Source organism: Lolium perenne, chromosome 7 (genome assembly GCF_019359855.2).
Source record: "Lolium perenne isolate Kyuss_39 chromosome 7, Kyuss_2.0, whole genome shotgun sequence".
Taxonomy (NCBI): domain Eukaryota; kingdom Viridiplantae; phylum Streptophyta; class Magnoliopsida; order Poales; family Poaceae; genus Lolium; species Lolium perenne.
Window position 1 is genome coordinate 144531911 of NC_067250.2, and position 6096 is coordinate 144538006.

Genomic DNA, 6096 nt, shown 5'->3' on the forward strand with positions numbered 1-6096 from the left:
AAAATTTTGAACTAACCTCCCAACGCTTTTTATGGATCAGAGGGAGAATTCGTAATGTATTAGATGGGCTCCCTCCGAACAAAAAATCCTTCTCCTTACATTGCATGATAGATATAGAAAATATAGAGTGCTTATTAGTTTCTACTTCTTTCCCCTCCAGAATAGAAAATTGATATCTTCTGAATTAAATTCACATCTTCTATTATGGATTTTGTTTTCAATTCCACGTAGTAATTTGTGATGCTATTTCTTATACCTGGTAGAAAGTACTCTTTTCTTGGCCCTCCACCATTCCTTTGGCTGTTTCCCCCTTTTGTTTCAGGTATGCGGTCACTATGATTAGTTAATTCAGAAGGATGGTCATGCATTCGACACCAATGAAGCAAGTTCAGGTAAATAGTCCATGAATTTAGATGATATGGAGAACCCAATTGGGACATTACCATGCCACCATTAGACTACTATTAAGTAGATGACGCTCAGGTTTGTATACTGCACGTACTTTCAGATTTACCCAGAGTGCTTTTTGCAATGGTGTGCATAACTACTTTTGATGATAATGAAAAAATGGATGAACCATTTGAATTTTGCAAAATCTTATACAACAAAATTGGCGAATACTTCATGTTATAACCAATGAAGTTAGGAGTATTTATCTGCGTAGCCTATTTCAGTGACGTAGTACCATGTTTTACTTCCTTTCGGTGTTGGCGTGGTTAGCACCTATCCTTCAGCGCCGTCCATCGTATGTAATCACGCTGGAGTCGTCCATCTTATATGTTTGAGGTTGGGCCTCACTTGGAATTGAAGTATTGTCGATGATACGGCCGCAAAACACACGAAAACATGACAGAATGTAAATAGAGAATATTTGGAGGTTCTATACGAGTTATTTAGGAGATTCACTTCCGCCAAAGATCATCACCCATTCTCTAAGAAACAATATTATATGGTTTCCTTACTGTGATATGTATTTGTCTCTTCTCTTCGGCACTATTTTCCATATACTGAATTGTCATCAGGGAGTAATTATTTTTAATCTATACAAGTAGTTAACACATTTTTTTGCAGGTATCTTCATATAAATTTGTTTTTTTGGGCTATGGTGTTTTTGGACGTATTTTATTTATTTTTGGATCATCTCAGTGGAGCATACTGGTATATACTAAAAGCTGCAAATTACTTCAGATTTTCTATCATTAGTATTGAATCTTAGAAATTGAAAATATTGTGTATGTTGAATATATCTACATTATTGCGACTCTCCATCACTAATGAACCACGATCTGAAATACAGTTCAAATATAATTATACAGAGCAATTGAAAATTTAATCTGAGTCAAGCACCAAATATGACATAATGGATGATAGATTAATTAGCCAGCATGTATATTTTAGTTGCGATGGTAAAATTATAGTTTTGAAGGAGAGTGTAAAGATTTGGGATACATAAATATGGACGGATGGTAGTGGTAGAAGAAAACATATTTCAAAAAGTATTCTGAATTAAAGTCCCGATAGAGTGTACCCATTTTCTATGCCATAGTATAGGTCAAAAAGGTACAAGAAATGGAAAATTTCAGATTTGCGCAAAGCGTTTATCCTTCCAATTGGATCTTTGTTCGTTTGAGGTAAGGTATATCTATACACTTACAGTAATTATATATATTTCATACTCACATAACATGACCATGGCAGTGTTGCCATTGGAAACAGAAGAAAAATAGGATGATCAATCGCAACTGAAATGATGTTGCTTATAATATAGGAGTATCTTTATCCAAAATATAATAACACTGAAGTACAATTAAAAGTAATTCATTTTGTGAAGACGAACAAATTGAAAATCCAATTTTATCAATAGAACTGAAGAAAGTCTAGCCGTGCAGTATGCACGGGCCACCATGCTAGTTATTTGTAAATGATAAACAACTCATAATGGAGTAGTACTTTGGCTCTTACTATTTTCTAACTGGCACATCTTTGCTAATGTTTTATCGTTTGCACAGGTCGGCTTTCAGCCTTCAGCTAAGAAGGTCAAGTTTATTGACGAGGATCAGCTATATGGAGGGCATATGCATCTTATCCTGTGGGAGTGATGGGACTGTCCGAGTTAAACATGGATGGTCTGTTTTAATGAGAACTAGAAGGACCTGGCGCGCCTTGTCGCGCCTTTTTTTATTATCGGTAAATTTTTCGCGTGTGATATTAGATACTCCCTCCGATTCATATTAATTGACTTCAATATGGATGTATCTACAACTAAAATATGTCTAGATACACCCATATTAGAGTCAATTAATATGAACCGGAGGGAGTAGATGGTGTAAGCATAACCTCACTAATCGATTTATATTTATGTACAAATAAAACCTGTCCCATTGGCAAGTACTACACCCGCTAGAAACAGAGTGGAAACAAAATAGTGAATGTGTATACAAAATTAAACTCCGATAATAAAAAAATGCAAAGCAAACAATAGACCGACTCCTGAAAAGTCATATACATGAAGTTCTTAACAATAATTTGCTAAACACCAATAAGTATAGCGTTCTCTCGTAGTTTTTAAAAGGAATAATGGTGTGACCAACACGGCATCAAACAAGACCCAAGCAGTCCAAGTAACCTGTTGAATATAGGAGTAGGATATCAGATATATCAGTGACGTGCTATAATATTTGAACCGAGATATTAAGAAATTTTACAAAGCCGACAAGCTAGGCAGGCAAAATCCACATATTTATTCTAGTAGAAGGGGAAAATGATAACTACCACATTTCTCACAGCTATTTATTTACTGATGATCATATTTCAATGGAGCTCAGATCTCCTAGAAGATATCAGAATTCATTTCAGCACTGTATAGTCATTTATCAGCATGAATGTTTGCATGACTTCAGTCTTTGTATAACAATTGTTTAGTTGCTCACCACGTATACCACATGGTACATGACTTCAGTCTAAGTTGCATTCGCATGTAGCTGATACTAACCCTGTAAATAACCTACAATGTGACACACAAATTCTGCATCACATACTGTATTGGGCCTAGCAACTGGTAAGCATTTATTTCAAAAAAAAAACAGAATTCTAATATTGTTGTTGATGATTATAGATGAGCAAGCAAGGCATCTCTTTTGATGTTGGTCTGGAGTACTCGATAATGTTTGCATGACTTCAGTCTCAGTTGAATTCACATATACCTGATACTACCCCCAGTAAATAACCTACAGTGTAACACAAAAATTCTGCATCACATTATGTATTGGGCCCCGCAACAGGTGAGCATTTATTTCGGCCGAATATAATTCTAACATTGGTGTTGTACTGTTGATGAGCAAGCAAGACATTTCTTTTGATATAGCTCTGCGGTACTCGATTGACAGTTGTAGACGATAACTGAAGATGCAGAGTGTTGTATATACCATAGAATACCCCGATGACTTATTAGTTGCGAATGTAGATTAAGAAAAGTTAAGATGTACTTGTAACAAGAATATTTAGAAATAGTTGCAGTGTGTAAAACCGCACTCCTGTGAGTAATTTCAGCTCAACTATAATATGATGTACTAACACACCAAATCTTTTATAATATGATCACCAACGTGCCAAATGTTTTAACATAATTGATAAATGCAGCAACGGGTCGATTTAGGGAAATGGACAGTCATCAGAGGAAGAAGCGGTTGCAGTATACAGTGAAGGAACTCTTTTCAGTGGTTGGTAGTACACAGTGAAGGAATTCTTTCCATTTGTCTAAACCAGCTAAGGTGCAGCACAGGGCATACATTCACGAAAGAATATTATTCACAAAAGGATGGCAACTGTGGAATGTTCTTTTCAAGTAATTTGAGATGATCAGTCTAAACTGATTTTAGCAAGTATGATGAACGACTATTCTATCGGGCAAATTAGATGGATCAAACCAGCAACCGTTTTTCAGTCTGTGTGTCTTGTCAATGTGGTTCATCAAACCAGCAAGCGTTTTTCAAAATTGGGTTAGGGATGGTAATCTAATTATATAGACTTACAACATTAACCAAAGAGACAAGATGTTTTTTCAGTACATTTAGGATTGTGCACATATATCAGTATTTATGGTGAGACGGCTTTAATAATTCAGTCTGCAAACAGGTTTGCAGTGTGGTTTACCAATAGCCTCCTAAACCCATGGTTTAAAAGGATAGGAGCAGAATGGCATCGCAACCTCGTTAAAAGTGTTATCTAGAAGCAGAAGGATGGCAAAACAGAGAAACGGCTTATACTAATTTCAGGTATAATGGAAAACACAAAAGAAGAAAAATCCTGGTAGGAAATTTCTTACCCCTCGGGGGAAGATGTGCAAGCCATCGCTTGGGCCAGATGGCTGCAAAATTATTGGGATGGACTCCATCATATACCGCTGAATGTCGACGATCTGGAATGTCGTGGTTGCATCAACCAGGTTTGTCAGCATATAGGCTGGAGCTGCATTGTCATTGCTTGACGAATCCATCTATCGATCCCTCTCGGAACATGCCCGCGGCTCCTCTGCATACTGGAGACGATTAGCTCTATTTCAAGGAGCATATAGTACTACCGGAATGCCTACCATAAGAGCAGACGGAAGCGTGTCAGACAGGGTTCCTCCATTGAAAGCAATGGAGTGAGTACAACATCCTTGAGGACCAGGTTTTAGTGTTCAGATTCGTTTCTACAGGGGGTTAGGAGGCACCCCATGATCAACACATCACCTACAGAGCCAACCGGTTTACCACAGCTGGAAATCCCCAAACAATGACTCATGGCGCAGGTATGGAGGCACGGGCAAAATCAATCCCCTTAACTGAAGGTGAGAATTAATAACTTGTTAACATTGAATAGTGCGAAGTTTAGAAAATTAGATTAACTGAAACACAAATTTTATTTATTTATTCTCACCTATAGCCTGCTTGAAATTTCATCAACAACTCCACAACAAAAACTGCAGAATTGCACAAATAGAACTTTCATCAGCATAGATTGTTCAATCGAAATCCCAAATCCGTGATGTACCTATGCAAGATCAACTGGAAATAGCCCGTGTTGCTGATGGTGTGACCTGAAGAATACCCACCACCGGTAGGGGTTGGGAGCCCTAGCATGAGCTGTGTGTCAAGCACGATGGAGCAGGGGGATCGGTGATGGGAGTTGCTGCAGGGCGGCGACCAACTCGGTAAGCACAATGCAGAAGCGTGCGTTCCGGACCATGCTCACCGGGGTAGGAAGGCATAGCGGTAGGGGCGAGCGGCCGGGTCGGCTTCCGCGTAGATCTGCGGAGGCGCGCGAGGAAGAGCGAGGAGGATGGGGTGGCCGTCGATCTGGTAGCGTGGGAGGATGCAGTGGCCAGTCGCCGGAGAAGTCGCCGTCCCTGGAGAGGCGAGCGCGAGAGAGGGGTGGAGGCGTGAAGCTGCGAAGCGGCCGCGTCTGCTGCCCGACACTCCGAGGCGCACGGGGAGGCGGTGAGGTGCTGGAGAAGTAGGGGCTGACACAATCACCAAAATACTATACTACGTAACATGACCGTATCCTTCCCTACTGTGGGGCCCGCAAAAGGGATAGGCAGATCAACCGGAAGTGCTCCAAACCCTGGGAGCTTAGGGCATCTCCAACCGCGCGACTCAAATCGCGCCCGCGTGTCCGTTTGGGTCGAGTCGGACAAAAACGCGGCCCAGCGCGGGGACGCACCGCAAAAGCGGACGGCCGCGGCGTCCGGAACCGCGACTATTAAATGGGGACTGGAGGGGATCTGGCCCTCCACTCCAGTCCCCACTCCACTCCCGCAGCGAAACCGCCGCCATGGCCCCGAAGCGACGGTTCGCTTCCGGAGCCAACGACGACGAGGCGAGCAGCAGCCGCCGTCGTCCGCCGGCGCTGCGGGCTGCAGGAAGAAACCGAGGCGGCCTCCACATCGGAGAGGCCGCCCGCGGCGGTGCGGCATTGCCGCAACCGCCGCCTCTCCTCCTCGAGCCGAAGCCGGAGTCCTCGGAGGAGGACCCGGACCTCCGCGCCGCGCTCATGATCTCGGCGGCGGAGGAGGAGGCGAAATGGCCGCACCTCCATGCGGCCATTCGCACC

At 42.0% G+C, this 6096-nt stretch overlaps 1 long non-coding RNA gene across 1 annotated transcript; it reads right to left on the minus strand.

Moving 5' to 3' along the window:
• Window positions 1–2383: 2383 nt before the first annotated feature.
• On the minus strand, window positions 2384–5479 carry LOC127318651 (uncharacterized). Its single transcript, XR_007862047.2, has 5 exons — window positions 5081–5479; window positions 4921–4963; window positions 4592–4825; window positions 4325–4530; window positions 2384–2626 (listed from the first exon to the last, which is right to left on the minus strand). It is a non-coding gene; the product is annotated as an uncharacterized lncRNA (long non-coding RNA).
• Window positions 5480–6096: the final 617 nt, after the last annotated feature.